We start from the raw sequence: 11,204 nt of genomic DNA, 5'->3' as shown, positions 1-11,204 counted from the left end.
GATATGAATTTGGGGGCTAAGCCCCATCTATGTAGTGGGATGAACTGAAATCCCAGCTACAGATCCAAACATCTCCAAAGCTTGGGAGCATATGTATCTGTTCTGTGAGGCTCCCCATATCTCTGCTAAGTACAACTTTGAAACTGGGTTATAGTGTATGGGGGAAATAAATGCCTCAGTAGGCAAAACTCTTGCAATGGAAAGTATTTCTAGTTAATGCCTCTCCAGACAAAGCTACTCGTAGGTGTTTCTCCCTGAAATTCCAAAATAAGGCAGAACCCAAACAATCCCCTGGTGAACTGCCCTCCAATTACTGCACACCAGTTAGGTCCAATGAGATATTTTCTTCTGTGATAGTCATAGTTTAATTTATTAACCATGTTCCTCTTTCTATTATTGCAGTGACTTATTTATTGGGGAAGCCAGGGAAATCTTGATCTTGTGACCTTTTGGGAATTTTGGGGATTTCTTTGAATCTTTGATAAAGATGGAAATTCCTGCTACATTTTCTTCTAGAATCACTGGGCCAAGCTTATTCCGATGGGACTCCTGTGATATCAGGGGACTTACACCAAGGTGAATATGGCTCATTATACTGTAGTGAGTTTCTCTTGTAGGACTGGTTATTCTTTTTGGTGTATAAAAAGAGGATAAAGACAATGGGCCAGATTCTTTTGCTGGCTAAGGCCAATTTGCTTATATAGCACAAATGCCAGATTCATTCATTACTAGTGTAAGGGGGAGTAGAGGGAGGGCTGACCTCCACTATACTTGACCTTCAACTGGTGTATGCTCTGTTACAGCAATTAGAATAGGCTCCTTGCTGCTTTAACTACAGGCAGAGGTGGGCACCCCAGGAGCAGGGAGCTGCACCTTGACTCATGTGGTGGAGATGTGAACCAACGAGTTAGATCCTCAGTTGCTGTAATTGATGTAGCTTCATTGCCTGCACTGGAGCAAAACTAGCTTACACCAGCTGAGGGTCTAGCCCAATATCACAAAACAAAGCTAGAAGGGAACTGAGGAATGCCATTCTGTCTCCTTTGTCCCCTTTCCTATGGAGAAGCAGAAGGAAAATACTTCTTCAATGTCCCTTGTTCCCCAAAACTATTACATACAGTATGTACATATAAACACATTAGCTTTCCTTCCTCACGCTATCATTTTTAAAGCATACTCTACTCTGGTACATGTGTATGATGCACGTTCCATGCCCGTTTCTGCCTTCACAACTTCCAAACCTCACTTGACAAGAAAAATACTGAAGCCATGTAGCTTTTTGGAAGTGATCTAACCTTTGAAATCTCTGAAGTACAAGGGCAAATTCACATGCTTCAAAATATATATCAAGTTGAAAAGTATGCCTTTCAGACAGCTTATAGAGTATCCACCTTATGTACTAAGTATGATGTATTGTGTTATATGACTAAGCCTACAACAACCCCATCATATTATCGCTATGGAATGTTATTGCTTGTGGTGTTGTTAGCTAGTGTAGGAGTATGTTATTGTTGTTGTTGTAAAGAACGTAATAATAGTAATACCTTTCATGTCCATGCTCATCATGCATGGTTATTACATCCAATCAAAACCCCTAAGGTTGAAGCATCTGATGTAGAATCTGAATTCCGAGATTTAATGCAAATAGAGATTTGAAAATGTTTGTTGTACTAGTAGTACAAAAGGGGGGGTTGTGGAAGCAGAGGAAAAAACTTACAGGAAGGGGATGCAATGCATGACAGTTCATTAGCAAGAGTTAGGCTAACTGTAACCCTAATAACGCGACATTTGTAGAAGCGAGGAATGTGTGAGGCGAGTGGGAAAGAACTGTGTGAGAAGTTGTTGCGACCTTGTGTAGATAATGTGTAGATAATATGGAATGTAGACTAAGAGTCTACATTAGTGAGCAAAACAAGATATCAGAATGACTTATGTATAAACAAAATGCAGCTGTTGCTCATTATTGTCTGTAACAAAAGGTATAAATGCTTGCTGTAATTGTTTACCTGTTGGGAGACCTGTTTAGCTCTCTCCCTGTACGCAACTGATAGAGAGAAAATAAAGCATCTGACTTGCTGTACCCAAACAAAAAGTGAGAACTCTGTTATTCTCTGACATACCTAGCAGTATACTTAGTGGAGGGATAGCTTAGTGGTTTGAATATTGGCATACTAAACCTAGGGTTGTGAGTTCAATCCTTGAGGGGGCCATTTAGGGATTTTGGGGATTGGTCCTGCTTTGAGTAGGGGGTTGGACTAGATGATCTCCTGAGATCCCTTCCAACCCTGATATTCTATGACTTCTCTTGAATAACTGTAGTAGTAGCAATGGGTGTGTCTATTGTTTTCTGCTCCGCTACCTGTCTTAATTAGCTCACTTGCACAGCAGTCATGAGACCTGCCCCTTGTTCAGTAATGTTGCTATTCGTGTCATTCATTTTTAAAATGACATGCATTCTTCTAAATAAGGCTGTTGATTAATTGCAGTTAACTCACATAATTAACTCAAAAAAATTAACTGCAATTAAAAAAAATTAATCATGATTAATCGCACTGTTAAATAATGGAATACCAATTGAAATTTACTAAATATTTTTTATATCTTTCTACATTTTCAAATATTTTGATTTCTATTACAACACAGAATACAACGTGTACAGTGCTCACTTTATATTATTTTTATTACAAATATTTGCACTGTAAAAATGATAAACAAAAGAGATAGTATTCAATTCACCTCATACAAGTACTTTAGGGCAATCTCTTTATCATGAAAGTGTAACTTACAACTGTAGATTTTGTTGTTGTTGTTTTTGGTTACATACCTGCACTCAAAAACAAAACAGTGTAAAACTTTAGAGCCTACAAGTCTACTCAGTACTACTACTTCTTGTTCAACCAATTGCCAAGACAAACAAGTTTGTTTACATTTACGGGAGACTGCTGCCTGCTTCTTATTTACAATGTCACCTGAAAGTGAGAACAGGTGTTTGCATGGCACTTTTGTAGCCAGTGTTGCAAGGTATTTACGTGCCAGATATGCTAAACATTCAAACATTCATTCCAAAGGACATGCTTCCATGCTGATGATGCTCATTAAAAAAATCATGTGTTAATGAAATTTGACTGAACTCTTTGGGGGAGAATTGTATGTCTCCTGTTCTACCTACATTCTGCCGTATATTTCATGTTATAGCAGTCTCGGATGATGACCAAGAACATATTCGTTTTAAGAACACTTTCACAGCAGATTTGACAAAACTCAGAGAAGGAACCAATGTGAGATTTCTAAGGATAGCTACATCACTCAACCCAAGGTTTAAGGATCTGAAGTGCCTTCTAAAATCTGAGAGGGATGAAGGGTGAAGCATGCTTTCAGAAGTTTTAAAAGAGCAACACTCCGATGCGGAAACTACAGAACCCAAACTACCAAAAAAAGAAAATCAACCTTCTGCTGGTGGCATCTGACTCAGATGATGAAAATGAACATGCTCGGTCCACTCTGCTTTGGAGACAAAGACATTTACAAGACAAACTTTGCCTCTCTACAAAGGAAAAAGGACACTAAACTATCTAAACTGCTACATGCCACAAGGAGCCACAACAGCAGTTCCCTTAACCCACCCAGCAATATTGTTAATCTTTCCAGCTATACTCTTAGCCCAGCAGAAGAGTCTGTCCTATCTCGGGGCCTCTCCTTTTGTGCCTCCAGACCCATGAACATGATACAGTTCTGCGGTGACCTAGAATCCTACTTTCGATGTCTCCGACTCAAAGAATATTTCCAACGTACCTCTGAACAGCATACTAACCCACAGAATCCCCCCTACCAGCACTACAAAAAAAAGGATTCTGCATGGACTCCTCCGGACGGTCGAAACAACAGACTGGATTTCTACATAGATTGCTTCCGTCAACGTGCAAAGGCTGAAATTGTGGAAAAGCAACATCACTTGCCCCATAACCTCAGCCATGCTGAACACAACGCCATCTACAGCCTCAGAAACAACCCTGACATCATAATCAAAAAGGCTGACAAAGGAGGTGCTGTCGTCATCATGAATAAATTGGAATATGACCAAGAGGCTGCTAGACAACTCTCTAACACCACATTCTACAGGCCATTATCCTCTGATCCCACTGAAGATTGCCTAAAGAAACTACACCATCTGCTAAAAAACTCCCTGACAAAGCACAGGAACAAATCTGTACAGACACATGCCTAGAATCCTGACCAGGGGTATTCTATTTGCTACCCAAGATCCATAAACCTGGAAATCCTGGACGCCCCATCATCTCAGGCATTGGCACCCTAACATCATGCTTGTCTGGTTATGTGGACTCTCTCCTCAGACCCTACGCTACCAGCACTCCCACCTATCTTCAAGACACCACTGACTTCCTGAGGAAACTACAATCCATCGGTGATCTTCCAGAAAACACCATCCTGGCCACTATGGATGTAGAAGCCCTCTACACCAATATTCCACACAAAGATGGACTACAAGCTATCAGGAACAGTATCCCCGATAATGTCACAGCTAACCTGGTGGCTGAACTTTGTGACTTTGTCCTCACCTCACATTTAGGGACAATATATACCTTCAAGTCAGCAGCACTGCTATGGGTACCCGCATGGCCCCACAGTATGCCACAGTATTTTTATGGCTGACTTAGAACAACGCTTCCTTAGCTCTCGTCCCTTAACGCCCCTACTCTACTTGCGCTACATTGATGACATCTTCATCATCTGGACCCAGGGAAAAGAAGCCCTTGAGGAATTCCACCATGATTTAAATAATTTCCATCCCACCATCAACCTCAGCCTAGATCAATCCACACAAGCGGTCCATTTCCTGGACACTACTGTGCTAATAAGCGATGGTCACATAAATACCACCCTATACCGGAAACCTACACTTACCTACATGCCTCCAGCTTCCATCCAGGACACACCACACGATCCACTGTCCACAGCCAAGCTCTAAGATATAACTGCATTTGCTCCAATCCCTCAGATAGAGACAAGCACCTACAAGATCTCTATCAAGCATTCTTAAAGCTACAATATCCACCTGCTGAGGTGAAAAAACAGATTGACAGAGCCAGACGAGTACCCAGAAGTCACCTCCTACAAGACAGGCCCAACAAAGAAAATAACAGAACACCACTAGCTGTCACCTTCAGCCCCCAACTAAAACCTCTCCAGCGCATCATCAGAGGTCTACAAGCTATCCTGAAAGATGATCCTTTACTCTTACAGATCTTGGGAGACAGACCTGTCCTCACTTACAGACAACCCCCCAACCTAAAGCAAATACTCACCAGCAACCACACATCACTGAACAAAAACACTGACCCAGGAACCTATCCTTGTAACAAAGCCCGATGCCAACTCTGTCCACATATCTATTCAAGTGACATCATCATAGGACCTAATCGCATCAGCCATACCATCAGGGGCTCGTTCTCCTGCACATCTACCAATGTGATATATGCTATCATGTGCCAGCAATGCCCCTCTGCCATGTACATTGGCCAAACCGGACAGTCTCTACGCAAAAGAATTAATGGACACAAATCTGACATCAGGAATCATAATACTCAAAAACCAGTGGGAGAACACTTTAACCTGTCTGGCCATTCAATGACAGACCTGCGGGTGGCTATCTTACAACAGAAAAACTTCAAAAACAGACTCCAACGAGAGACTGCTGAGCTGGAGAGTGGGCTGTAGTCCACGAAAGCTTATGCTCTAATAAATTTGTTAGTCTCTAAGGTGCCACAAGTACTCCTGTTCTTTGAGCTGGAATTGATATGCAAACTAGATACAATCAACTCAGGATTGAAATAAGGACTGGGAATGGCTGAGCCATTACAAACATTGAATCTATCTCCCCTTGTAAGTATTCTCATACTTCTTATCAAACTGTCTATACTGGGCTATCTTGATTATCACGTGAAAAGTTTTTTTTTTTTCTCTTACTTAATGAGCCTCTCAGAGTTGGTAAGACAACTCCCACCTGTTCATGCTCTCTGTATGTGTGTATATATATCTCCTCAATATATGTTCCACTCTGTTTGCATCCGAAGAAGTGGGCTGTAGCCCACGAAAGCTTATGCTCTAATAAATTTGTTAGTCTCTAAGGTGCCACAAGTACTCCTGTTCTTTTTGCGGATACAGACTAACACGGCTGCTACTCTGAAATCTGCTTTGGATTGTTATTGAGCAAAACCTGTCATCAGCATGAACGCATGTATTCTGGAATGGTGGTTGAAGCATGAAGGGACATATGAATCTTTAGCGCATCTGGCACATAAATATCTTGCGATGCCAATTACAACAATACCATGCAAACGCCTGTTCTCACTTTCAGGTGACATTGTAAATAAGAAGCAGTCAGCAGTATCTCCTACAAATTGTAACCAAACTTGTTTGTCTGAGCGATTGGCTGAAGTAGGACTGAGTGGACTTGTAGGTTCTGAAGTTTTACATTGTTTTATTTTTGAATGCAGTTATTTTTTGTACATAATTCTACATTTGTAAGTTCAACTTTCATTATAAAGTTATTGCACTACAGTACTTGTATTAGGTGAATTGAAATATACTATTTCTTTTGTTTTTTACAGTCCAAATATTTGTAATCAAAAATAAAGTGAGCACTGTACACTTTGTATTCTGTGTTGTAATTAAAGTCAATATTTGAAAATGTAAAAAACATCAAAAAATATTTAAATAAATGATATTGTATTATTGTTTAACAGTGCGATTAATCTTCTAAACTGTCCTACCACCTCTGTTTTGTGTATGCTTATGGGCGTAAATCTTTACTCATTTATTTTGTGCCAGTGTTTATACTTCAGTATCTTCTATCATTGCATTGTACTCTTCAACTTATCACCATTGTCTGTGACCTTTTCACTTCTTACAGCTAAGCAGGTTGTCAGGCCTGGTTGTACTTAGAGGAGAGAACTACATGGATAATCTAAATGCTACAGGAAAAAGAAGTGGAGATGGTGAGTCTGCAGGTGTTAATCTTCCTGTTGAGTCAGTACTGAAACAATGCCACAGTGTGGTGGGAATGGGTACCGTGCTGTGATGGGTTCCCCCCCAGGGTGCCACCTGGAACTAGGGTACTGCTGAGCCCCCCGACCCACCAGCCTGGGCTCCCTCTTACATTGTACTGCTGTGACAAGCTGCAAAGCCCTCCAGCCTGCATTTTCACCAGCATTCATACAGGTAAGGACACACCCAACTGCAGTTATACACAGGCTTTCTAACCACCAGCTTCCCAGCCTGGGATCCCAGAGCAGTACCGTCTTGTCCTGGTTAAATCTGGCAATATATGGGTTTAATACCCGGTCTGCTTCTCCCTCAATGTGAAGAGAACAATGCATACTTGTGGTAACCAAGCAGAGATTTTCCCCAAACACTCCCGTCAAAGCTCACTGGTTTAGATTAAAACATAAAATAAGTTTATTAATCATTTAAAAATCTATCCTTTTGTAGTTATCAGTGATGGCAAACTGATCAAAGCAGATTACCTAGTAAATAAACAAATCCGCAAACTGAGCTTAGCATACTAGATAGGTAGGATATGAATTAGCAAATTCGCACCCTGAGTAATAAACAGCCTGGCAGATTCTTAAGGCACAAGCTGCCTTGGCGTTGCAGCTTGGGTTTTCCAGGTTTTCATACACAGGCTATAAAGCCCTTTAGCCTGGGACCATCACTTCCCCTCTGTTCAGTCTTTGTTCTAGGTGTGTTGTTGTAGGGAGAGTGAGGTCCCAGCATGATGCCATTTTCCCCCTTTTATAGCTTCTTCACACTTGCTGAAAAGCTCTTTTGCGGTGACCTGGGTCAAACAGTTCCCATTGTGTAGTGCTATCTCTGAGAGGTTTCTATTGTACACAATTCCTGGGGTAATCCTTGTGCTTGTGTGCATTTCCTCAATAAGCCATTAACATTGTTTGGCCTTTTTACTGTTGTATCTGAAAGGCTACTTTGTGGGTGTTTTCAACTTCACAACATATTTCAGTAACACATACATAGCCAAACTTCAAAACTTCACATACATGATAGCACATACAATCCAACAAGATATTAATGTCTAGCAGGTCAAGACTTTTAGAATGATACTTCCCAAGGCATACTTTGTATAAAACATATCCTAATTACATGATAGTGGTGAATACTGGGATGTCAGGGTGTCACACATGTCACTAGAGATTTCATCTTCTAGATAGAACATAAAACCTGAAGCCCTAAGAACTTGTAGCATTATGCTTTTTGACCACATTGCCCCCAGGAGGTGGCCACATATCCGTGATGGATGAAGTTGCACATGTATATCTATATACTTCTATAAGTTACACTTTTAAATGTTATTAAATCTATCTAACCAGTGCTCTGTGTGTATGTACAATTGCTATATACACAGAAAGAGAGTGTGTGTTAATGTCCAATAGCAAAATCTTCCCAAAATTAAAATCTTTAGTGGACTAAGAACTTTAAAGCTGCTTGATTTTTTTTCAGAGGGTGTATGCCAAGCACTGATAATTGGGTTTCTGATAATTGGGTCTCTTCAAAATATCACATATTGGGCAACCAAAAACACTAGTCATGCTTTAAAACCTTTGCTGTATTTCTTGTTAGACTGCATGTTGCTCAAGAATGATCATTAAGGACCAGATCCTGAAAACATCTACCTGATGCAGTGTTTCCTGCTGAGTAGTCCCACAAACACACACTGTGAAAGTGTGTACAATTACATGTACGCACAACTTCATGCAGTTGAATCCCATTTCTATTGGCATTGTCGTTTGGTTAGGTGAGTTGCAGGTGCTCAGACCCACTCCAGATGAGGCTTTGAGCGACTAATCCTTTGTGGGACATTCTCTTTTCTGGTTCCTATCTCTCACACAGGAAATCACTCACTACAATATCATTGTGTTATTATTCTTCACCTTTCTAACAGGAGTGTTTTGAGCCTTTATTAATGCTTATAAAGCACTACGAGAACCTCAGCAGAAAGGTTCTGTGTAAGTTTAAAGTAGTATAATTGTTAAAAGTACAGTAGATAATGAGAAATCATGCAATCCAGTTACACAATTCCATATTCTCATTAATATTTTCATATAAATATGAAAAGTATCATATAAATAGAGATTAACCCCAGGAATTCCTTCCTACAATAACTGAAAATAATTTCAATAAGCTAGAGAAGGGGTAGTGAGAACTGAGCAAAATGAAATACGTATACAGAAACACTTTCCACTATTACATTTGAAGTCAGTGGGGCTACTCACATGCTTAAATATCTTGTTGAATTGGGGTCTTAAATACCTTACATGATTCTATTCATTTGACAGTCTTTGCTGTAAATGAATTTCAGGGCTAAGGGACAATGAAGGCTGCATATCCTTTAATCTCACTGGCAAGTGAAGGCTCTTCAGAAACTTAAGTATAACACTTCACCCTTTGGACTTGTACATACTGGCGTTTGCTTCGGTATAACCTAAGTCACTCAAGGGTGTGGAAAAGTGATGCAAGTTACACAGACCTAAGCACTGGTGTGGACAGCAAGAGAAACTCGACCATTGACATAGCTAACATCACTTGGAGAGGTGGAGTAATTATGCTGATGGGAAAGCTGTCTCTCATCTGCATAGAGTGTCTGCTCTCACAGTGCTACAGTGGAGCAGCTATATCAGTACAGCTGCACCGCTGTAGTGATTCTAGTGTAGAATAGTCCTTTGTGTAGCAATAAAAAATGGGATTTTGTTTGGCTTCATAACCCACGTGTGTGTCCATGCTTTGATGTGGATCCTACAGCATTATAATTCCATTTGACACGGCATTGCCAAACAATCACTCCTCCTTCCACAGCTTACTTCCTTCACACCTTGCCAGTGACTTGCCTTTCTTTCCTGAAATATGAGTGGCGCTTCTTTGCTGAAGAAGAATCCAGCCTTTTAAAATGCCTACACATAGACATATACACTTCACAGCATCGTAAACTCTGCCTTTGTTAATTCAAGGCTTGATTGCCCTTTCCTGCAGAAACACCCATGGGAGGTGAGCTGGAAGCATTTCTTTGCAGTTGTCTCCTCATTAATCAGAGAAGGAAGTTTTACTTGCTCCTTGTGTGGGAAGAGCCATTGGTCTGGCCTTCAAACCTGCTTATTCACAGGAACCCAAGGCCATTTGTATGGAGGCCTTGTAGTCCCCTCCCTCACAGCACAGCTCCTCTGATCACCTTGAAGAGAGTTTCCCATTCTGGAGGGACTCTGAAGAAGTTATATTATCTTTTTCAGGGAATATGTGTGAGTATGGGGAGAGGATGGGATGGCTCCTCCCTAGCCCACTTCTACCAACCTGAGACCTTCACTACTCCTTATCAAAAGCCTGTGCAACTCCTCTCCGTCCACATGGTTCCCAGCTCTGCAGATGGCTCTCCATATCGGGCTAGGGAAGGGTGATGGTGGGCAGGGGGACACTCGAGGCAGAAGGGGTGAAACCTTGATAGTTCACTGCAAAGTTTTCCTTTTTCCATTTCAGATTAGTTCCACTTCTTTAGCATTCTTGAAATCAGAAAACACCAAATCTAATGATATCCTTAAATATATTATTACATACATCTCAAATACAGTATATTTTTCTGCAACTTTTGCCCCTCAGGTGTAACATCCTATTATCATGATTACACTGCATATGGCAGACACACACAGCCTAAGAAAGTAACTGTGTGTATACATACACAATGTTACATGGTGAATGAGACAAGGGTTTTGCAGTTCCCTTGTCTCATTTGCTGTGCACCCTACTATTGACAGTTAATATGTCGGTGTTTGTCCAGGCTATATAATTGCTTGAATTCTATTCTCACAAGCACAGAGAGGGAGAATAAGAAAGAAGTCAGAAAGAGGAAACAGGAAAAACAAGAATCAAAGACTTTAAGCTAAATAAGCTTAAAAGACCAAACTAACCCCTAACCTGGGATTACAACAACCCACTGTATGTATATAAACCTTATTATTGTCGCTTTCTCTTCCCTCTCCTCCTTTGTTAGAATCTAAACTCTTTGGGGAATGGGCCATATCTTATTTGTCAGTAAAATGCTATATCATTTTATGGGACTACATAAATAATTCATGAGACACAAAAACCAGATGGGGTAATATCTTTCATTGGGTCAACTTCTA

The sequence above is a fragment of the Trachemys scripta genome, chromosome 10, assembly GCF_013100865.1.
Source record: "Trachemys scripta elegans isolate TJP31775 chromosome 10, CAS_Tse_1.0, whole genome shotgun sequence".
Taxonomy (NCBI): Eukaryota; Metazoa; Chordata; order Testudines; family Emydidae; genus Trachemys; species Trachemys scripta.
This window is presented reverse-complemented; position numbering follows the sequence as displayed.